The 25,348-nt window shown below is 37.7% G+C and overlaps 1 long non-coding RNA gene across 2 annotated transcripts in view; it reads left to right on the forward strand.

Annotated features, from left to right (window-relative positions):
* Positions 1-25,348, forward strand: part of LOC122461604 — a 621,770-nt gene that overhangs the window by 412,917 nt on the left and 183,505 nt on the right. The window lies entirely within an intron of this gene.

Raw genomic sequence — 25,348 nt, forward strand, 5'->3', positions numbered from 1 at the left:
ACATAGAAAAAAAGAGACATTTTTACTGCTTCTCTCTCTAATCCATTAGAAAGTAACCACACAAGTTGGTTGGTTTCAGAGTAGCAGCCATGTTAGTCTGTATCCGCAAAAAGAAAAGGAGTACTTGTGGCACCTTAGAGACTAACAAATTTATTTGAGCATAAGCTTTCGTGGGTAAAGGTTATTTTAATTAAACTGGCAGGATTTTCTTCCCCCTTCAGTTTCAAAATGTTTTAAAATAGTTATAATTTTACAAATCGTCACAGTAGTCTGTTTTTTTTTTTCTCTTTTTAGCTAAATCATCTTTATTTCTTCCTTATAGACAGTGATATGCAATAGGTTTTCCTTGTTCAAGCAGCTGTCCAAAATATCAAGCTATGAGTTAATGAAGAGCTAGGATCTTTGTGGGGACTTTTAACATTACCACTAGCTAGCAGATGTGATGAAAATAACAGAAGAGCCATCTTGCTTATAAAAACACTTAATTTTGGTTAAATACAAACAACCAAATCCTAATTTTCTGCTTATTTCTCATAATCTTATAGGCTTCGGTGCAGAATGGAACAGGGAACATAAAAAAACATGACTGTCAACTATTTTATCTTTAATCTGTGCAGGTATTTTATAGTTTTCTCCTTTATCCTGCTAATTACTCCCATCTCACCAAAGCCAAAATAAAGATCTAGCAGATATTGGACGACAAATATTGAATACTTGCACATGAAATAGCTGTATGTGTCTGCCCCAGCTAAAAATTAAATATGTATAGATGGTATGTGAAGAGTATAAACACTAACAAGAGAGACCAAGCATTTAGGATGGTACAGGGTACTTTAACCAGGTCTATTGGGATGAAATTAAGAAAATAAACTAGTTTAAAATGCATACCTGATAATGGTGAGAGCAATTAGACTGTGGAATAATCTTCCAAGGAAAGGAATGGAAGCTCTCCTGCTTGAGTAATTTAAACTGGACTACGTAAAGCTGCAGACAATATATTGAAAGAAAAAATCCTCCACTAATGGAGAGATGGATGTGATCACCATCTCTTACTTTTGATGTCAGTTTTTTTAGCTAGAGTATGTTAAAAATAGATATATTAATGAGAGAGAGCCAAAGACCTGTCCAGTGTTTCAAGGGGCATAGAGAGCCACTTTTTACCCCCAGAGCTTATCTTCACAGCAGCAGGGCAGGATTCCACACTAGCACTTGCAGGTACTTGGAAGGGAGCCTTGCTGCTGAAGTCGCTGGCATACCACCATTCCAAGGATCTTGTTCAGGCCCCCAGATATGCAGCATAAGCTAATAAGGGGCTCATGTGCTCATCTTTGGAGTAGTAATATCAATTTACCACTTGTTCCTGCACTGAGCTCAGTACCAGCAGGGTCACTGCAGTCGGTGTAGCATCTCCTCTCTCCCTGCCACACAGCTTTCAAGGGCAGGATTTTGCCCAGAGAAGACACAACATTATTTAGAAGCTTTTCAAAAATGTTCCATAACACTTCGATTATAGCCGTACTGATGTGTTCTGGAGACTGCTTGGTCCAAACTGTCAGACAGTTTGAAGTAATGAATTCAAGTGGCAAACATGATCTGAGTATTTGTGAGAATCTTTCAGGTCAGGATACCCAGCAGAACAAGGTCTTTTATGGACATGAATGTATAATATATAGGGCCAAATTCTGCCATTGTTTAGTTCCATATATGTGTATCTCACTCTAATGCGAGCTGTGCACACACAGTTTCAGGGTGGGTGGAGTTTTGATGCATAATTATTAGAAAGTTAACTGGTTGACCTCTCTTTCTGTACTTGTGGAAAGCTTTCTTACAGCACATGTTTACTGTGCTGCGCCAGCTCATGAATCTGTGGAGTACAGTTAAAGTTACTGGGAAAATTTAAAATAGAGTAGGAAAAGAACAGTAGAAAAGGTCTGACAGAAACTAGGGAATGAGAGGAAGTGCACTCGAACAGCAAAGAGACAATCGTGTTCTTGTGCGATAGCCCTTTTCCCTAACAGAGCCACCTCACAATTTTAAGTAAAGTAGTCATTGTGGGGGTGCTCTGAAGCCAAGAATGTCTGGGACACAGGTGTTTGGTTTAATGTCAGTTTCTGAAAAGTTTATGTGAATATCTGGAATCCCTGCAGCAGGTTGTGAATGATATTTAAAATGAAATTTCCAGCCTAATATAGAAATGATATAGACACAGATATGCTGTCACTACTATGTTCTTCTCTTTGATACGTTTGTACTGAATGGTGCTGGATCTAGTAATGTTAAGATATATCTCTGGAAACAAAAAATGAAACAGCATTAAATTGTATTTTAAATTGTTGTCCTTTGAGAAAAATTGGGTGCCTAAATCCATATAGAGATGCCTAACCTTAGGCACCCAAGTATGAAAATGGCCTAAATCTCTCTCCTCTCTAGCTCATCATGGATATAAAAAGAAAGCATTAACCCCTTTCCTATTGGTTCCTTGTAAAGGCTTTGTGGGCTGGAAAAATATTGTGGCAGGTATGTTTCGAACATCATCATTTCAAAGGTGAAGTACCAGGACCACGAGGCAGCTCTGTTGGTATGTTTTGCCCTCTGTCCTAGTACATTAGGCAGCTGAACAGCCCATTAATGCGTAGTCTACTTTGCTCCTTACCTCTGCCTCTCCACTTTCAATGTCTGTCTGTCTGTACATGAGAAATACAAAGCACTTAAATAATTTCTTTCCAAACTCATTCTAAACTTGCCCCATTTCTTCCAACTTCCTCCCAGTTTATATGTTAAACTCACTCTATATCACTTTTTTAAAAAATTGTATAATTGTTAAATCCAAGCAAAGGGCCCATCCCATCCATGACATTGCCTTCCCTTAGCAGTATAAAACCTTTTAGAACAGTGCTGCTATTGGATCCAATTCCTGCACCCACACAAATCCCTTCTATAGGCAAGGGGTTGCAGGCATTGCATCTAGGTGCTCCCTTGGAAATTTTTAGGGGGGAGGGATAGCACAGTGGTTTGAGCATTGGCCTGCTAAACCTAGGGTTCTGAGTTCAATCCTTGAGGGGGCCATTTAGGGATCTGGGGCAAAAATTGGGGATTGGTCCTGCTTTGAGCAGGGGGTTGGACTAGATGACCTCCTGAGGTCCCTTCCAACCCTGATATTCTATGATTCCCTGCAGTACATGGAGAGCTAAGTGAGGGGTAGCAGGAAGGCATCCATGAAGTTCCTAGAGAGCATGCTGCAGAGTGCACCTATTTCTCAGTTCTAAGCACTGGACAATGTGCCCATGCTCAAATTGCAGAGACCTGATTGTCCCAAGGGAACCATTCAAGGGAGCACATGCTACAGAGGTACTGCTTTCCATATTGGGGTCCATTTTTCTCACCTTCATGCTGCGTAGTAGAAGGAAGCATGTAGAAAGTGACTAGTTAACAATGTGAGCGTTATTAGTAGAGAAATAAACACAAGGGAAGATGTGTTTAAACTATTTCATCTATTTGTTCCTCTGCCAACATAATCTCTCACGCAGATTGAATAAAAAATAGTCTTCATGTATTATGCATGATAATTATTAGGATAATTTCTATTCACACATCTGTTGTTCATGTTTTTCACACTAAATTCAGCATTTATAAACTATGTTCTGTATCTCAAAGCTTCAGCAGAGAGTTTGATAAATGCTCAGGGTGCAACAATTTTTGGGTGCAGGTATAATTGAATAACAGGATAAAGGTATAAAAAACACAAAAATTGTTAGCATGTACCAATTGGCTGTTGACTTTGGGGTGGTGATTTTAGGGAATCTAAACTCTAGAATCACATCAGAGTATTTGTATTGCCCTGTGTCATAGGATTCGTGTCACTCTGTTGGCTGTTTCATAAGTTGGAAATCTAACTCCAGCTTCAAGCTGCATGCAAACTAAAAATAAATTAAATAAGATCGTGTGGCTGAGTATAAATATGCTGAACTCCTTAAGTGTGAAAATTATGACTTCAACTTCTCTGTTGACTCATAGGCTTGAAGATGTTAGAATTTTGTACAGGTTCAGTAGTACAAATTTTGGCAAATATTTTATGCTTCATTTTCATTGCAAGTCTAAGACATGATCAGCAGTAATCTTATGAATTCGGAGAACCTGTTATAGCAGAGTCTAGAGTTTTGACAAATAGGTGGGTTTTTTTCTGGCAGTGCTGCCAGTTCTGAAATGCTTTCGGCAAGATTCTGATCTCATTTACATCGGCATAATCCATAGTAACTGCAATCAGCATAATTAAGACCAGAATCTGGCCCAGTTTTTCCAGTATTTAAACATTTTGGTTTTGTTTCAGGATTTCCTTACATGTAGGAAATGGCTGGCAGAAAGTTTTGCTGATGCATACAGCTAGCCTTGAGAGTTCAAAAGGATTTATGTTCATCATTCTTAAGTAGTAATCAGTTTTCTTACAACTGTTCTCTGGGTTTTTCAAGATTTAGTGTCAGCAGCCTTCCATTCTCTTGATTTGCTTTCCTTAGTAAAACTTCTAGTAGAAATAAATTACCTTATAACTAATACAGCTTGCATATTTTATCAGCATTCTTTCTGTCATTTGTTTTCTTTGAATTTATTTTAATCTTTCCTGTTTAGAAGCTCATGCAATATAGTGAGTTACCAGTCCATCTATCATAAGGTTTCACTGTTGCCTTTGAAAAGGGAGTTCTGCCTGCGTAGGGGAAGCAGGATCAAGCCCCTTTAATGGAGGAGCTGCTTTCTGGAGCATGGTTTAATCTGGAAGTCCCACACCTTATCCAAGGGAATTGTTTTGTTAGAGAATCATTTTAAAACAAAGACAATACTTGCATGTACAAAAGTTCACTTCTTTGTTTACATCGTGATATATGTAATATGTAGTATGTGATACAATTTGAAATAGTTTTGTTGTGGTTTTTAAAAAATTGCAAACTGTAATTTTATACAGCTTTCATTCAGACACCACAATGACATGCACTCAGTAGGGTATGATCATGCTGTGAATGAATACTTGTATGAACTCAATATTTTCGTACACATAATGAACATCTGGTGACAAGGCGCTTAGAGCAGCAGCAACAACAACAAAAAAGACTAGGAGGAAAAGAAAAAAGGTAGTAAACTCTTTTGCACGCCTGCTACTTTTATGGCTTAAAAATAATTTTCCCCCAATCAGTGCATCCAGGGAAACTTTTTTTCTAAATCTATTTTAACAAGGAAAACAATCTGAACCCATAAATATTGTATCTATTAATTGTGAAGCTTAATGGAACATTTTATGTTTCTGAACAACTCGTTTACATAATTAAAATCTCCTTTGATCTGTGAGTAAATGATTTAATCATAATGCTCATTAGACTAAATGGGTCTTCCATTCAATTGTATCAAGATGGTATGGAAAATTCTCAGACCTTTAGAAAATATTTGTTTAGTTGTTAAGTCAACATAGAAACCTACTTGTGAACAGATATATTTTCTTTTATCTTTATGAATGTAACTGATTCAAAAATTATTCAGATTAAAGCATTTTTTTTCTTTTATCTGATTTTGTTTGTTTCAGGAACAGTTCAGGGGAATAAGTGAATTTTTGGTCAATTTATGTTCATTAACCACTTCACTATAAAAATAATTCATTATAAACCAATCTGTCTTGTGCTATTTGTGAGAGCTGTAGGAATTATTTTCACTGTAAAAGAAATATAACCTTAATACATTTTAAATCTTTAACAATAAAAACTAAGGCATTAAATGAACAAAAGTAACTTCAAAAATTAGACCCGTTGCTTAAGACCCAGATTTTTAAAAGGATTTGGGTGTTCCTATGCTCAGCATGTCAATACCTAACTAATTTAGGAGCCTAAATCTCATTTTCCATTGACAGTCAATGGGATTTAGGTTCCTAAGAGCCCAAATCCCTTTTGAAAATGTGATTTAGACTCTTAAATCAGTTATGCGTTGCATCGCTGAGCACAGCAACGCTGAAATACGTTTGAAAATCTGAGCCAAAGTAACTTCCTTTCTGTGGGTGTCCCCCCCCCCCCCCCCCGTAATGTTCATACAAGATCCATATTCTGGTTTAAATTTAATTTACTTTTTAAAAATGACAGTCCAGCATTACAATCTATGGAGAGAATATAACATCTCTGATATTTATTAGTAAGGGAAGTGATGTGGATCCAATGATCTATATGAAAGTATGTAGCATTCTTCTAACTCTGAAGGTTTATTTTTTATGACTAAGGTTGATAGTGTAAAGAGGTAACTATTTGAATCATGGCAATGACATGGCATTTGTGGCACATTCTATGGTATTCTGCATTTGAGTACATATTAAGCATAAGGACATTATGAATACAATGAGACAATTGGTTTTTTAAACTTTCCATGTCAAGCACTGTCTCTAAATGATTCTTGGTATAAATATATGTGCATTTAGTTAGAGTTGCTGACTTGAAAGTTATTAATGACGTGCTTGAAACTGGTTTTGCTGTAACTTAGTTATTTTTGAAGAGATATCAATAACTATGTCCTGAACATTCAGGTAGAGAGATATTGGAAATAGCCTGTAAGTATGGAGATCAAGGAGGTACAGGAGTCAAGGTTGCAAGTTCCCAGCTGATACCACTATCAGAGCAGAGTCATCATTAGACTGGCCAGCTTTGTACATTCTGACTGGGAATCCATTGTTCTTAATGTAATAAAATAAATAAAAGAGCACAGATGCACATCCAAATTAAATATAAATTTGTGCAACTATGGAGGCCTTAGTCAAATGAATATCTTCATTATGGATCTCAGTAATTAAACTCTTATGATATAATCGCCAGATATAAATCTTGGAAATAAAGGGCCAGATTTAGATCTCAAATACACTGCTGTAAATCCTACCTAACACTGTTGACTCCAAGGACTTAATGACTAAGATAGTCAAGGTTATAGGATCCATAAAGGGTCAAGGTGGTCAGGATTGTTCCTAAAACATGGTATTATAATGAGAAAACTGTAATAATTTCAGTGCAAAATATTAAAGAAAGGAACGACCTGTTACCTATTGTCCTGGGCATACAGGAAGAAAAACAAGATGTGAGGGAGGTGGTTTTGGTTTAATTAGGCCACAGCTATATTAACCTAACTCATGTGGGAATTATCTTGAAATCAGTCATACAATGCATGTCATGATTCCTTTCTCATTCAGTTCCATCGATTTGGGGAGGTCTGCTATCAGCCCCTCTGAACTTAGTTCCTTTGCTGTGCTGGGACCCACCACCCTCTCATCATCATATATAGTTTAAGAGGCTGGGGAAAGTGGATTGTCTTCTCTCTGAACCAAACTTTAGTAGCCCCCACCCCATTACCTGCTTCTTTAGGCATCCCTTCCTCAAAGTCCATTACCAGTTCAATTTATCAGGGAACTGGATCCCATATGGAAGTATCTGCACTGGACACCTTTCCCTAGGCAGTGCCAACAATTAGAACCAAGTGTGAGAAGGCTCTGTCGAGCTGGACATGGCATGTATCCCCTCACTCTGGTGCTCAGGGAGCCAATGACTCACCTGAGCCCCTCCGGCCAGCCCCCAGTTCAGGTGATGCCTGTCTCCCTGATCCTCTTGGAACACAAAGAAAGCGGGAAACCTATAAAGGAGCCACATCCCCTTTCTTCCCACTTGACCAGGCACAGCCCTCCCACCTTTGAGGTTGCAGGGGTTCCATTGTGAGATGCCCAGACGTGCAGGGCCAGTGCAAAATATAAAATTAGACAAGCTCTTCAGCCAGCAGTTAAACAACTGTCCTGTCCCTTTTGGGACTAAGCCAAAAAAGTGTTCCCATTGGTGGCTGATACAAGAATGGAAAAAAGAGGTAGTCTTACTTTAGCCTTCCTTACAGTGCAAGGACTTGCTCTGTTCTCCAGATCCCTGCCCAGGAGTATCTTTCACTTCCTCTTGAGCTCATTTCTCTGCTCCCTTTTGAGGGAAACTGGAAGGATTCATGAATCTTCTGACAATACTCTCTCCCTGCATTAAGAGCAGACAGCTGTAGAAGAATAGGCTGTTTACAATCCATTCCACCTAAAAATAACAAATATATCACTGTGTTACATATAAGCCAATGTATCCTTGATTAGAATTTTAAATTACTGTAGTAGACACACGATATAAGAAATGCAGCCTAAAGTGTATTAGAACACATACAGAAACTGGTGGTGTAACCAGACCAAGTACACCTTTTATACAGTGTGCATTCTTATTTAGACATTCAAAATGTGTGTGTGGTTCCTCTATACAACTTGTTTATTGCATGTTCCTGCATTATGTCTTTGAATTGCTTTTCATTTATATACATCCTGAATTTATTTCAAAAGCTCTGATATTAGAAAGATCAATTCAGAAGTTGGGGGCGGGGTTTTGGCATGTGCGGGGAGGGGTGGTTGGGGTTTTTGTTTTTGCTTGTTTGTTTACAGTTTTATAGCAGTACATCATAGCTGCTTGGTTTCAGCAGCTAAATCAGGCTTCACAGTTCACTGTTGTTTGGCAGTGTACTTCTTGCACTGTAGAATGAAGCCAATGTCTGCTCTTAGTTGATTTCAATAGCATTATACCAATATAACTGAAAGGGGAATTGAGCCAGAGATTTTTTTCAGCCACTTTCCCTTTAGTATACAGTATTTGATTTATCATTTTAACAAATAAAATTTTCAGCATCACTTTGCTATTTTGTTCCGAAGGCTGCCCTATTAATTGCCACTCATTCTTTACTCAAGCAGAATTCTTATTGACGCTATCTGGAAGTTTCCCCGTGCAATAACTGATGGCTCAGGTCCCTTATTATTAATATTATCATGATTCGTCCGGTTAAGTCTAATGCTGATCCCACTAATATCAATTGGCGTTTCGTCGTGGACCTCAAAGGGAGAAGGATTTTGGTACTTACCGCTCTCTGAGTTAGTACAGCAGTGTACATACATACAAGAAAGCACAGCTCTTTCCCCAGGAGAGTATAATCTGTTGCACACACAAATAGTTTAGAAAATGTAGTTCAATAGATGCTGAAACAGTTTCAAGTTGGTAGTGCCGGGGTTCTCAACCTTTTTTTCTTTCTGAACTCCCCCCCCACCCCGTCTCTCACACACACACACACACACGCGCTATAAAAATTCTACAGTCCACCTGTGCCACAGCAACTGTTTTCCTGTATATAAAAGCCAGGGCCGGCACTGGGGAGTAGCACGCAGGGCAATTGCCAGGGGCCCCATGCCACCTGGGCCCCCACAAAGCTAAGTTCCTCAGTCTTCGGCTTCAGCCCCAGGTGGTGCGGCTTGGGATGGCAGGGCTTTGTCTTTCTGCCCTGGGCCCCAGTGAGTTTAATGTCGGTCCTGCTTGGTGTACCCCCTGAAACCCACTTGTGACACACCTCCCCCAGGGGGACTGAAACCCTGCATTGAAAACTGCTGATGTAGTGGAAAATTTTCAAAAGCACATAAATAACTTAATATGTGGAACTTAGTCTACTATCAGTGGAATTTAGGCATTTAAACCACTTTGGCACTTTTGAATATTCAACCCATAATATGTAAAGGTCAATGCCGACACACTTTTGAGGTTATCTAATGCATAAGATATTAGCTACTAGTGATATTAGCTACTAGTTATATTCTACAATTCTTAAGAGTGTGAAGAGTTAAAACTTAAAACAGTCAAGTTAATGATTTTCATATGGAAAATAAATCCTAAAGGAGTTCTGTGTTGAGTATTAGCACCATTTTTTCAGTTTTTGCCTTCTTGTAATGTAACTTGGATAAATATTTTTTTTCAGTTCATGTCACCTAATGGCGGTGATGTGGTAGTGACACACAAAGAGCTAAGAAAACAGCCACCAATAGAAAGAACCTCTGCTATAACTTTGAGGACACCTTGGGGTAGATTTCAAGTTTCAACAATAATATCAAAACAGTTAAAACTAAGATTAAAATAGGGGAATTTAGGCTAAATATAGTACATGTTGTATCCAAACATGCAGGACACCTTATTAAGGCAAGCCTTTATTTATGTGAGACTAAAGAAAATACAAAAGTTTTATGGAATTAATATCTTTACAATCAGTCAATTTCAGGATAAAAAATTAAATCCAAACAGATTAATCATGGGAAAATGCTATGTATGTGTTGAAACTAATAGCACATTAAAAATTGATTCCACAAAGTATTTATACTTTAATACTGTTACCAAATTTAATTATGCTTGAGTAACATTTTAACCCACTCACATCATAATTTAGAAGGAAGCAAAATGGATTCCAGTAATACTGTGTTAACAGAGCATCGCATAAAGCTATGCAATTTTATCACCTGCTTTTTCAGGTCATGCCATTCCTTTCCATTTAGCATCAGTTGCAAAGTTGCCCATGACCTTAAGTGAAAGGCATTCTTTTCAAAGTTTTTGAGTAAGGTCCCATAGAAGAAACCTGCCTATTTATAATTCCTATGTCATATTATGATGAAAGGTGTTTCACTCATGTTCATGTAAATTTTCAACGTAAGATCTGTACACTGAAATAAAATTGGTACTGTACAACAACTACAATTGGTGACATGTTTTAATACCACTTTAAATTATTCAGGTAAAACAATTCAAAAAATCACTCTCACTAGTGTTTATATGATAGGTAAAATCTTGACTCCATTGCCACTGATTTCAATGAGACCAGGATTTTACCCAAGGTCTCAATTTGCCGTACAATATGGGTGTAGGTGTTATGAATAAGTCACAACAAGGTATTCTAAGATTGCCTAGCTAACCCCTTGTTTTTTTCTTTCTGGCCCTTTTTGCATCTTGATGTAGATCCAGGAATACATCTTATAAAGTAAAGCCATTCCTGTGAAGTCCCATAGTAGTCATGGAGCTTGATAGATGTTGGTCAGACTAGAAGCTTCTTAAATTAGAGATCGTATCAGAGATGTGTGTGTACACGTTATTTCTGTACATGAGGTTTTTGGATTTAATTCCTTAACTAGCCATTGTACAAATCATGGGAATGACCAGAAACATTTTTATTCTGATCCACAATCTTTCATTGACTAAGCTTATCTTTGAAAGTCTAGATCACTGTTCACATTAAAACAGGGGAGCTACTGGAATCCTTGTCTTAGGATTTTTTTTAATTTTTTTTTTTTTTAAGAATCGGTTCGACAAATGTCTGTTAGGGATGATCTAGGTTTACGTGCTCCTGTCAGTGCAGGGGGCTGGACAATATGACCTCTTGAGGTCCCTTCCAGCCCTACACTTCTATGATATAACTAGTGGTAGTCCCAACAGCAATAATAATAATAAATAATCAACCAGTCTACATATACACAAAGCTAGAGAATATTGAGACACACACAAAGAGCAAGAGAAAATAAAAAGGGAGGATAAAATGGTCAAAAATGAACTGACGCAAATAAAAAGACCGTGTAACATTAAACAACTGAGGCATTCTGATGGACATACTCAAAGAATGAGAGTGCATACATCAGGTTCAGTATTTAAAAGTCCTTTCCCAAACCAGAGGAACCATTGCTGTGCACGAAATTTCACAACGAAACTCTACTTCTGATTGATTTTGGGGTAGATCATGTGTTCGGTTTTCTACATAATACTAATAATTATTCTTAAAAAAAACCCCTTTCAATTGACCTTAAAGTTGAGAGTATAGATCAATAACTTAAGGGAAAAGATCCTTACAAGAACAATCATTAAAAAGCCATCTGATTCAGAATTAGTTATATTTACAAGAAACCCAAACTTTTGAAAGTAAGGAAATTAATATTTTAGTCAGTCATACAATCTTAAAATTGACCCTTTTAGCAATACCAGGACAGAATCAGAAACTCAGACTCCTGGGTTTATGGGGTTAGTTTTGAGTCCCTTGATAAGCATACTAACGCTTATGGGAAGTGTGAAAGGAAAACTGGAGTTGACTTCAGTGGACCTAAAAAGACTTGCAGGGTCCTAAGACCTCCCAATTAGTATATGTGAGAACTGGAATGCCCCCTGTTCTGCTGTACCCTATGCTTCCCTGTTCCTTCTCTAACCAGCTCAGCCATCCACTTCTGTCAGACCGTATTTAGAGGCTTATCTCTGCAGAGAAAAGGGCTAGGAATATTTTAAATACTATTTAATTCTGCCAGGCCTGATGTGCTATTCTCACATTAGTACTTTAAAATATTAACTTATAAAAGTAGCTTGATTGGCCAGTCTGTATACTGTATTTGAACCCAACTGTATCAGTGCAGTAAGCTAAGTACAATATTAGACAGCTTTCTGGACTCTGGCAAATAGCTCCATAATTATAATATCATAGTCAATAACTGGCTCCATACTTAACCTGCAAAATTTGAGACTGATATTCCTTTGTTTATGGAATTTGGTTGGGTTGAAGGACAAAATCAAGCTTGTAATGGAAATGTAGCTGCCACCTTAACTATGGAGTCACAGGCAGTGGATGAAAATGACTTGCAAAGTCAACTTTAGAGAATTCAAGAAGTCTTGGCTCCCTGTCCCATGCTCCAACAATAAATGGCCTCTCATAACACTCCATTTATTTTATTTTTCTAAATATTTGGTTTTTGAGTTTCAGGGACTGGGAAGGGAGGCTGGTGATGGATTTATCATCTTTCATCGTAAAATCTTTTTAAAACAAAGCTATTTGAAGTAACTTGAAGTGCAGAAAATAATCTTAAAATAACTGAACTATTCTCTATTGGGACTCCTCCATTTCTTAAGTGATCAAATGTTTATTAAAAGTTTCCATTTAATATCTTCCATGCCACATTTCAACTCAGAGCTAGTATTACCATCAGTTATATCCCTCTTATAAAAGTGGATGTTATAATCTAAAATGTCTGCACTTTCATGCTAGTGTTTTGTGTAGCAAAATACAGCTTGTTCTTCTGCTCCACCCTGCACCCCCTGACCCCCAAAATCAGTATATTAGACGTTTCAAAATCTTTTTTCTTTTAAAATACCACCTGGCACGTTAGTCCACATAAAACTGAAAGTAACATTTAAAATTAAGGCTAGTATTTATCTAAAGGGTAGGAAACTACTAAAGAGACTTGCTAATTTTGATATTATAACGCAATATGACTTATTGTTATACTATGTATATCACCTGGGATGACAGCTGATGCACTGAGTTTCAGATAACTTTTGAGCATAGAATTATTTTTAAACTACAAAAACAGGGATTATGATGGGTATGTTGAAAGAGTACAGGCTATCACAAATTACTACCATTTACTGTTTCAGTAGTTCATGCTCGAGCAAATGACACCTCCGATTGCATGCACGCACGCACACACAAAGAAAAGTGTTCTGTCTATGTATACCTACCATTAGATTCAGCCAACATGGTTCACTTTTCACCAGAAGATGGGATCAAGTCACACTCAGATTTAGGCCACAATGTACTAGTATACTGTGAATGTTTTACCAGTGCAAAGACAGTGTGAAACTAACTATGAATAACCTTAGTTTTTTGCATATTAAGATTCACAGAGTGAAGAATTTTGTGAAAACTTGCAAATTAGGTCAGTAGTGAAAAATCATCATTCATCAGTGAAAATATTAATTTTGCTATGAAAATATTAATAATGTCAAAGAACAAATAGTGAAACCTCGCAAATGCACTCCAAGGGAAAATTTAAAGATTCTTACATTGAGGTTTTGCAAAGTTTGCAGCAAAACTTTTTTTTTTAAATGGTTCAGCCTAATCCTGCCATTTGGAGAAAAAAAAGTGATAACTCTGAAGTTTAATCCCGAAGTTTTGATTTTGTGAAAGTGCTTAAAAATGTAATTATCTATTTTATTTTATGGTGGTCCAAATTTTTTTCAAACAACTTTCCTGCTAAACTGGTAAGAGTTTCTGGTCTTGCGTCTGAGACCAATGAGATATTTAGAATGTACAAGATGCTATATAATCCAAATTTTGTCCTATCCTAGTGGTCAAAAGGTAGTGCTTATGTTGGAATTAGAAGAGGAAAAATACCCCCTCCTCCCCAGTATGGAATTCCTACTACTTTGATCCAATCAGTGCTTGCTATAGAGTGCACTTTGTGTAACACAGCTGTCAGCAGCGGTAGACAGATGAATCACCTTGACACTTCCACTTTAGTACAGCACCTAAATCAAATGCATCTGTAAGTGTGGGCTATAAACTATACGTCACCTGTTCAGGGGAGATGGAGAGTGAGTGATGCAGATGACAGTGACATTTTCTTCATAAGAAAAAGTAACCTAGCTGGATAATGTTTAAATCCAGCATGACTCGAGTGACGTTTCATTGTGAACTGGCTCCCAGGATTCTTGATTGCTAAGCAGTTAAACTGCTTCAGGGTAGCTACAGTGAAAACAAAGGCAATTTTCTTTATTTTTGTCGTCTTTAAACTTTGAATTAGTGCTTTGTCAAAACAGTTACTCTTTAAATGTGTTCATTCCAACACCACCTATGTTAGCCAGGCCTTCTACTATAACTATATCACACCAGAGGAGAGGGCAACGGTGAAGAGTGTATATAATTGTATTGTAACAAGGCAAGAGCATGCAAAAAATGTGTGAACTAGTAGCCAAAAAATAGACAAATCATGGTAGAGTATTTCTAGTTGTTTAATGTCCTCCTTCATAATATATGATTTAAGTGATAGGCTAAATACATGCTCCGAAAAGAAAACCTGTCGTTATTAAGGTTCTCCAAGGAGACAATGTAAATAGGGATCTGAGCCACACCAATTAAATGAACAGACCTCTGTTCAACCAAGGTCTATGTAGAGTCCCAAACTATGGCTCTGTGCTTGAAGACTTAAGCTCTTACTCCTTTGCATAGAGTAAACGCATACTCAGGGATCCTGCCCCAAATTCCTCCTCCTTCATGCATATGAAAATACCAGTACAAGTAACAATTCCTTCCTGTATCCACTATGGGGATCAGTGCAGTTTACATGACACTCATTTTGACGGTAAAGTACTTACCTTTATTAGGTTTGGTGTGGGATAATACATTCTAGCTATAGATGCTTCCTGTCAAATATGTGTAAATATTTAACAGATCTTTAAAGAATTAGTTTTAAAACTGTGTCGTAGTAGTAAAAATCATATTCTATAATCTGAGTAGAGGAAAAGACTTATCAAGTGGAACTCTACCATTTGGATTATAAAATGTATCTTCTGGAACCAAAGCTGACTATTACTTTCATTTTCACTCATACTATGCTGGACAGTGTGTTTTTTACATTTGTCATACAGCTCGACCAGAATCCATTACAACTTTATTACATTCACATTCTCCTAATTTTGTAGGCTGATTCTCTGTTTCCATGATCAAGGGTCTCTAATGTAATCATAGGAAGTTAATTACAAGGGATAATGAGTTGAAGAATTGGCACAGTAAGCAAAAATATTGGACAACTTTTATAATAATAATAAAATAATAATAATAATAATTATTAATAAAATTAATAATAAAAATAATAATAATAATAATAATAAATGTTTGCTTGCTGTAAAAGTACTAACCTCTCAGTAAGTCTCTATGTAGAGAAGGGGTACTGTTGATTTTTACAGTAGTTTATCTCAGTATAGTATAAATTAAAAGAAAGTGGGACTTTTACTTTCAACCTGCTTAGAGGTAGAGTATACACTAATTTAAAGGTTTTGCACTTGCCACTAAAGGTCGTTATTGAGACATGTCTAATGATCATTCTGTGTTAGCGTATTCCTGATAGTTGCAGCATAGGTTTATAGATTCAGTTCTGTACTTCAGAACTAACCAGTATAAAAAAGTAGCATGTAGCCAGAGTAAGATGAACAGTAAGTGAGGTTTTTTCTTAAAGTCCTAATTTAGCTCCACATAATGAAAATCTCTTCATCAAAGCTATTGACCTATGGGGTAAGGTACAGCCTTTCTTAGTCCTTTGGGGTCACAAGAAGAAAAAACCCATTTCAGCATCACAGGTGCATCTTATTAGACACACAAAGCACTTGTTAACAGAAAATATGGGATAGCTCACATTTATCAAAATTATCCTTGACATTTCCTTTTGCTCAGCTTTGAAAACAGTATCTAAGCTCCCAAAGTTACATGTTACTAGCTAGAGAGAAACACTTTTTTTTTAAAGAGGACATCCATATGAATATCTAGTGAATAAGCATTCTTAACTGCAGTTATTTTAATTGCCTGATTAGCAATATTTATGCCTATATTATAGGATTTTTTAATTCTGGAGACTTCTAACTATACAGCATCTCCAAGTATTTCCATAAGTGCAGCTAAATAGTTATAGCTTGTTCTCTTTAAAAAGAGGATGCTTATAAACACCATACAAGGTGTTGGACACCCCTGAAAACTAACACCCTCTATTCACAGAGCAGGTAATGTATATCACAGGCAGGGGAGATGCAAGCTTTGCAATTATTCCCCATCCGGCTGCCTCTGCCTGTCCCGAAGGAGATCACATTTAGGAGCTATTCGGTCTTCATACACATTCAGTTGATGGCCCCTCTGTAGTGACAACAAAGGTGCATGCTAGTGAAAGCTGTGGTAATGCTTTCTGTAATGTGTTAATAACTTTGAAAAGCTAGCCTGCATGAAGCTTGTCTTTTTTTCTTCCAGACTGTCACTTAGACAGTTAATTGTGTTAACTGAATGTTGGCATTGCAAAGTTTAACATAACTTATTGTTGAAATTATTATATGTATCAATAAACAACAACAAAATAATCTCTTTCTGGAGAGAGGGAAAACAAGGGTTAAGACGGGAACCGTGTGTGATTGTGAACTGCATTATTATTAAGACTGACAAATCTGATTTAGTTGTCATGCCTGCTTTAAATATTTTTATCAAATTTTGATAAAGGCAAATATGATTATTTCTTAGTGCTAGGGTGCCATTTTTAAATGGTAGTTACAAAGGATTTTTTTTTATGAAGCCTCTTGTTTGTTTTCACACATTTCTGTAGCCGCTGAAGGTACACAGGTAAGAGGATCTTGCAAAATCCAAATTACTTAACTCCAGCAAAGTTCTTCCTAGATGTTGTAACTGGCTTCCAGCTACAAGGAAAATGAGTTGTTAATGTGACAGGTTGTGTCTGTTGCTATAGAGAATTCAATCAAACAATTAAGAAAATCATCAGTACAGACTGCTAATCTAGCAAAGTTTACCACCTGTAGGCTGAGGAAAGCATTAAACAACCTCCACATTCCCAGCAACCTAGTTCCATGTTATCAAAAGAAAACCTTTCCATATGATGCACACACACCTTATTATGCTAGTCTAGTTTACTACATTCCTTCATCAATGATGTAGCTCCTTTTCAAAACTAATCCCTTCCACATACTCTCTGCCCCCCTCTCTTTGTCAAGAGATGTTGACAATAGAGAAGCTTAAGATTTAAGTATACTTGAACATGAAGTGAATGTTCTGCCTTTAAGAACATAATCATTTGTGTATTGTCAATTGATTCAAAACAGGTTTCAAATAATTTAAACACCTCTGTGCTTATGATTCTCCTTTATCCTGGCCGTTTGTAGCTCATGTTTCTTTTGCTAAATGGACTCATTCTTCTCCTGCTGTTCCTCCTCCTCCTCCTCCTCCTCTACCTCACTTTACATCTTAATGGTGTACATCTGTTAGCGGACAGCTTGCACAGGATGAACATAAGGCGCTCTTTTCCAGGGTCAACTAAATTGCCAAGCTAGGTCCATTTAGCCTATTGAAATGTATCTTCAAAATTCCAGAAATTCTGCTAATGACAGATATTTTGGAATATTGTGCTACATAATAAACATAGTTTTGCAGGCCTTTGTGAGGTCTGTAAAATCCACTGTCTCATCACAAATATACATTTGTGTGTGTGTGTGTAATATATAATTGTACTAAAGTGTGTTCCCTATGTTTCAAATAATGCAGTCATAGTCTGATTTGGGTTGCATTCAGGATTTAGGAATATGAATGAAGCTCAGGAAGTTATATAACATTAATGTTTTGATAGATTTCTCTCTATACAGTGGTCACCTTTAAAATGCCAACAGATATACAGTTGCCACACATGGGGGAAAAACTGAGGTATCTATTGGCAAATGCTACCTTTTTTGATAATCACACTGTGTTTTCTGGAGATTGTTATAGAATAACTCTGCTGTCATATATGGGTATGTTAACAATAGACACTAGTTTTCTTAATTCTGCATATTATAGGCTATTTAAGAGCTAGATAAACAACTCTCGAAGCATTTGATAACAAAGAAATGGCATACAAGTGAGTAGATTACACTAATATTGTCTATCAGCAAACACTTTCAATGTTGTAATTGAAGGGCCTCTCTCCATATGCTTACCTCAGATAGGAATGAAACAATTGTAGTAATTTTTGTGGGTGCTAGACTTTTCTGCGTGGTTTGATATGTTCAAAGGTAGCACTGATATCTTAATAGTGTATTATACATTGTAACTAAACCACCATTTACAGTGTAGATTTTTATCATTATTGTTGTAGAAAAGTCTGCCCATCTTTAAATATAAAAAAATCAGAAAGTTACAGGCTACTATATTGATCAATAATAAAAATATTTAACTCACCCTGTATCTGTATTTTTAAAAATGTACTCAGGAACAGCAAATATCATTGTAAAACATGACTCGTTGCCCTCTCCATTTGAGAAAAAAGGGTCCTTGATCTGCTGAAAATATATATATGGATCCTATAAATAATTCTGTACTAGGTCTTACTTAGTTCAATGAAAGTTTGACACAGGTGCTACTAGAGATTTGGGGCCTCAACTATATTTGCTAAAAGTGGATATAAAGCTTACTTTGCACTATCCCAAGCAAGAACCAAACTGTGTATCTGGGAGGTATAGGTTGAAAGAGTGAGATGAATGAACTAGAGCAAATTAGGGCTTGCCTATCCCAGAAAGGAAGTAAATCCATTGAAGGAAAGAGAGGACTTTGGTTGTGAAATATAGCTCAAAAGGGAGCTGATGGGTGAAAAAAAAAAGATTGTGTTTATTTTTGCCCAGCGATTTATATAATCACCAACAGGAATTTATAGTAGAATATTTTCATTACAGTAGCATGGCTGTTACTTGTCTTATCATCATTCATGCACACACTGTCACAGCCAGACATTTAGATCAACCCTTCATTGGCTTGTCTTCATCTAAAAAGGAGCAAACAGGGAAGACAAGGATTGATAGAGGAAGAAATAAAGACTAAAAATTCAGCTACAGATATTAAAAAAGGAAAGGGTAGAGAAACATAGAAAAGAGTTGATTTATACCAATTAGCTGCAGTTATCAGATTTGTTTCTGAGTATAGTCTAACTTCTTTTGTCCTGCTGAGAAATCTGAGTAAATATTGTGGGTGTGATTAGCCGTGTAGCTAATATATCCATGCTTTTTTGTTTTCTGAGTTACAGGCAGGGAATTTGAAAAGTAGTACCATATGGAGTGATGTTGTATTTGTCATTCTAAAAGTTAGCAATGCACTTTTCTGTAAGTACTAGTTGTGTCAAGGATTTGTCAAGTAAAGTGGTGGTATTAAGTCCATTTTATTGTACCACGCTGAGTCCATCTGTAGAAGTAAATCATACTGCTAAGTTTTTGAATCTCCAAGGAATGCTTACATTTTTACAGTCTCAGGTAGTGTATCTTTAAATTCATTGTTTAAAATATAAATTTTTGTTTGGTAAATATGTAATAAATGTCCCACCTACTGTATATATCCTGACAGTTTTCAGAGTAGCAGCCATGTTAGTCTGTATTCGCAAAAAGAAAAGGAGTACTTGTGGCACCTTAGAGACTAACAAATTTATTTGAGCATAAGCTTTCGTGAGCTACAGCTCACTTCATCGGATGCATTCAGTGGAAAAAAAAAATGAATGCATCCGATGAAGTGAGCGGTAGCTCACGAAAGCTTATGCTCAAATAAATTTGTTAGTCTCTAAGGTGCCACAAGTACTCCTTTTCTTTTTGTATATATCCTATTATAGACCAATAAGTCCAATGATGTATCAATCACACACACACAATAGCTTCCATTAACCCATGGGGTTAAATATGTTTTGAGAAGATAATATATATGTATATGTTACAGAATTATATGTAGAGGAGATAATAGTAAAAAACAACAGAAAAAGGTTTGAATGTCTCTTGCTCTTTTTATTAACAGATAAGGAACTTAAAGACCTACTTGTGTTTATCTTACCACTTGTATTAGAGGTAATCAAATGCCCATATTTATTGACCAAGTAACTGATACAAGTTAGGGGATTCAGTTCCAATAACACTATTGATTTTCCAGTGAGAATACCCCTCCAAAGTTTAATTTAAATTTGGAAATGTGTAAGTAGGAGTCCTCAGCTTCCTATCATGCAAAACAAAGAAAGATAAATCCCATTCTTGGGAGACTCTGTTCTTGATTTCAAAATGGTCCCTGGGAAAACCCAGATATCTGTTATACTTTCTCTTAGCAAATCATTTTAAAGTTAAGGGTGAATGAATAAATGCAAATTGATCCTATTAATGTCTGGTGGTAGGTAAAATGGTAAGGTGGTTTGGGTAATGGGCTAAATTTCCATATTTGTTTCCACAATGAATTGTCTCCATACTTTTGTAGACTCAAAATGAAGCCCAGCTTCTCAAAATCTGTGAAAAAAATCATCTGTTGGATTGTCTGTTAACTTCCTGATGCTTGTAGTAATCGACTCTTGAAGATAATAAGAACCATTTTTGTTCAGACCTAATCCACTGCCCCATTGACTGTAACATAGTGAAATAATAAGATTCAGTGCCTGCCTCTATTGCTGCCTTACCAGGATTATGCTTATAGTAATTTCCATGGCTTCTGCTAGAAGTACAGTAAAGGCTGGACACAGTGGAGCATGTGCTGCACACTGGTAATCCAAGAGGTGCTGTTGTCTGCTGTGGTATATGGTTGTGCCTTGTGATGTGCTTTTATTAAAAGGATATTGTCAGATAACCTTTTATCTATCTATCTCTCTCTCTCAAATACCATTTTAGAAGCTTTAACATGCTCCCTACCAATTTTGTCCATTTTCCATTTGATGAACATTGATTTGTTGTCTTGTTTCTAATGGAGCTTGAAATTAACACAACTCTCTTTATTTACGTCCTTGTTTGTGCAACCACTATCACTGGTAATATAACAGTGCAAGAAATACATTATATACCCACACACACACACTCACTTTCCTCCATAAACAACAAATCTGGGAACAGTGCTAATTAGTTTATTGCTACTAACAGAGCCAGAAAGAGAAGACATGGGTATGCAGAAGTCTTACATAAATCAGGCTTTTCTTGTTAATGGTGTAATAGATTAAAATAGATACTTACGCAGTCCATCCTAACGATTAAATAATGTAGCACAGTGGTTCTCAAACTAGGCCGCCACTCATTCAGGGAAAGCCCCTGGCGGGCCGGGCCGGTTTGTTTACCTGCCGCGTCCACAGGTTCAGCTGATCACGGCCTCCCCTGGCCGCGGTTCGCTGCTCCAGGCCAATGGGGGCTGCGGGAAGTGGCGCAGGCCGAGGGATGTGCTGGCTGCCCTTCCCACAGCCCCCATTGGCTTGGAGCGGTGAACCGCGGCCAGTGGGAGCCCACGATCGGCTGAACACGGACAGGTAAACAAACCGGCCCGGCCCGCCAGGGGCTTTCCCTGAACAAGAGGTGGCCCTAGTTTGAGAACCACTGATGTAGCATACATTTTGAGTCCCAAAGGGTTAATATCTTTAGGTATACTTTTTTGTAAATTAAATTTAACAGAAATATTATAAAGGAGCATTAAAAACAACAGTTAACAAGCTATTAAGTTCAACGGATGGCTATTAATGGAATGGTAAAAAAGACGAACTGCAAATAAAACTGATCTAACGAGGAGACAACCTCTATAATATCAAATATCATTTAATATTCTCCATTTTTAGCTAATATCCTGCTGTAACTAATTGGTCAAATCAGTCCCAGAGTACTAACGTATTGTCAGCACCCCAGAAGAATATATTTAAAAAATTAGCATTTCCACTCAACTAGGCTAAACTTAGACATGGTGTACATTTTTATAGCTTACTTGAGGTCACTTGAGACATGACCTCTTACATCAGGTCTAAATTTGCCCTGTTAAGTCTACTTTTCATCCTCTAAATCAGGGGTGGGCAATCTGCTTCCCGTGGGCTGCATGTGGCCCGTCAGGGTAATCTGCTGGCAGGCTGCCAAACAGTTTTTTGACATTTACATGGCTACCTGCAGCTCCCAGTGGCCACAGTTCACTGTTCCCAGCCAATGGGAGCTGAAGGAAGCAGCGTGGGCCACAGGGACATGCTGGCCGCCGCTTCCTGCAGCTCCCATTGGCTGGGAAGGGTGAACCGTGGCCACTGGGAGCTGCAGGTGGCTGTGCAAATGTAAACAAACTGTCCGGCAGCCCACCAGCGGATTACGCTGAGGGGCAGCAGTCCTCTTCCTTGATCAGGTAATACCACCAGTTGATGACTGAGTCCCTGTGGGCCCCTCAGGACCACAACCCTTTTTGGTGGGGTTTGTATCTCAGTGCTAGCGAGGAAGCACTAAGGAGTGCAGTGATATGATTTGTGGGTGGCCCAGCCACAATCTGGCTTGAGCTAAATAGTCTTCTCTGTTCAAGTGTAAATTCTGTTGACACATAGAGGATTTATTCTCCTCATAAAAGGAGAGAGATATACCTATCCCATTGTTACCTTACCTGGACCTTCATCAAGAGCACCACTAATTCATTTCCCCCTCCTTTTCTGCCCTTGGGTAATCACATGCCACACAACTTTAAGTTGATATTCAGAACTTTGCTCATTTGTCTCTTCCAGGGCTTCACCACAGTTCCTTAGCAAGGCCTCCCAGAATCTCCTGAACCCTTGGCCACTGCCACTCCACAGGCAGCTGTCCTTCTGCCAGTCTCTGTGGAGAAGGCTTACTTGCACCAGCCCTTTTCCAGACCCTGGTGTCTCCTTGGCTGAGTAACAGACCCTGTCTCTTATTTCCTACCTTGCTCATATGATCAGTCATATGACCCAAGGATTACATGTTGCAAAAAAAAAAAGCGTTCAACGAGAATAAGCAAACTGGCTATGTGGTATGATTTTTGCAATAGGAAATCTTTAGAAAGTTCTTTAGAATTTTTTAAAAAAAAAACTCTTTTACTTTGTATATGAGGATCCTGGGGATTTCTTTGAAGGGATGGATGAGCAATTTTGATAAAAGAAGCACCAGATCAAACCTTATCAGTACCTCTAATCACATCATAGCATTCTTGGTGTCAACAAACTGTTCATTAAAATTTTCTCCACTTTTTGTTTTCATTTGGAATTGCCTAATTTTAGCCATGACTAGAGCAGAAATATTAAAATATTGTGTGAAGAGAATGGCATCTCATGGAATATCTGACCCAAGCGCACATATGAAGTACCAGAAATGTCATAACAACCTAGTCTCATAAGATCTCTAACATCTAAAATTCTGGATGCTTATTCAGATCGACTGAATCTCTGAAAATTTAGAGGTTTACCCCATTGCAATCTTTATTTCAGAAACTACCTAGGGTCCAGTCCTGCAAACACCCATTATCATAAGTCATCTTACTCCAAGAAGGGTCATTAAATTCAGTGGGAATTTTGTTAATAGGATTACTCACTTGAATATCCAGGACTGGGCACTAAGTGGTTCTATAAACCATTTCATTGTGGTCCGAATCCTGCAATCTTTCCTCAGTCTAAACTTCCAGCTGACTTCACTGGGAGTCAGGGCTGCAAGACATGGCAAAAATATAGAATAATAAAATGAATGCACGTTCAAGGGAGAAATGCTAAAGTAGTTCAGGTTGGTGCAGTCTTCATTATGTGGTATTAAATTATAAGGGTGCAAATTATTATAAATGAAAAGGTAGCAGGCAGAGAACTCTGTGTGTGTGTGTGTGTGTGTGTGTAGGATTGGTATTCTCTGCTTATTGTAGAAGCCAGCCATTGGGATCGGTTGCTGCCACTATTATTAATCTTTATCTTGTGTTGGCACTTGGCTATCAGAACACTGCTGAAGTTTGATGGGGCCTGGAACAAATTATTTTGTTGTAATAGAATTTTTATGTCTCTGACCAGTCAAGGAAAGAAGGAAAGACTTTTGTGACACAGGGTAAATTTTCAGCAGAACTTTTATTTTTCTTTAAGCTTTATTTTGTTTCGTATCTGATAGACGTCAATAGCACAGAGAAAGTACAGCTCTGTCAATATTCTTTGCTCCCTATTAGGAATATTTATTTTCATTCATGATTCACCGTTTTTGCAGCAATTCAATAAAGCATTCCGATACAATCTTACTCCCATACTATATCAAGTAATTAATAAATAAGGCACAAGAGCATGTGTGCCTTGTTGGGATTGTCGTGCCTCAAGTGAGCTGTTAGATTGGAGGTCTAAAAATTTTGATCTACTATGTATATATAATCTCACCTGAGAAATCCAAAGATTGGGCAGAGGTTGACACAACCTTCTAAAAATCTGGCCTTGTGTAAACAAGTAAAAAATGCAATCAGATATAAGGACTGTTCTATATACAATTTTCCTGGTCTTTAGGAAATCTTTTGATAGAGCAGCACACAAAAGACTAATCTGCAAGGTCTGTAATTGAGGTTGAGGTACATGTTTAGACAAACTACCTTCTAAGATATAAGAGAGTATTTATTAGTGGGTTGTGGTTTGGAAAGGAGGGAAGTGTTTAATGGAGTGCCACAAGGATAAATATTGGGACCAATTTTGTTCATTTTGTAAACCAATGGTCTGGAAAAAAAGAACTTGCAATCAGATGATATAATATTCTTCAGTTTCATTGTTGCAAGGGAGTGGCAGTCAATGAAAAGTAGGCGGCTACACAACCAATTCAAAAAGATTTGCACAGATTAGGAATATGGACAGATAAGCAGTTTTCACAATTATATGTACTATAGAGCAGTGGCTTTCAAACTATTTTTCTGGCGACCCAGTTAAAGAAAATTGTTGATGCCCGCAACCCAACAGAACTGGGGATGAGGGGTTTGGGGTGTGGGAGGGCCTCAGGGTTGGGGCAGAGATCAGGGGTGCAGGCTGTGGGGTGTGGGGTGGGGCCGGGAATGAGGGTTCAGAGTGTATGAGAGGGCTCTGGGCTGGGGCAGGAGGTTGGGGTGAGGGAGAGGGTCAGGGCACAGGGCTGGGAGTGCAGGCTCTGGGCTGGGGCTGGGGATGAGGGGTTTGGGGTGCAGGAAGGGGCTCTGGGTTTGGGGGGCTCATGGCTGGGGCAGA

The sequence above is a fragment of the Chelonia mydas genome, chromosome 9 (genome assembly GCF_015237465.2).
Source record: "Chelonia mydas isolate rCheMyd1 chromosome 9, rCheMyd1.pri.v2, whole genome shotgun sequence".
In the NCBI taxonomy this organism is placed as follows: Eukaryota; Metazoa; Chordata; order Testudines; family Cheloniidae; genus Chelonia; species Chelonia mydas.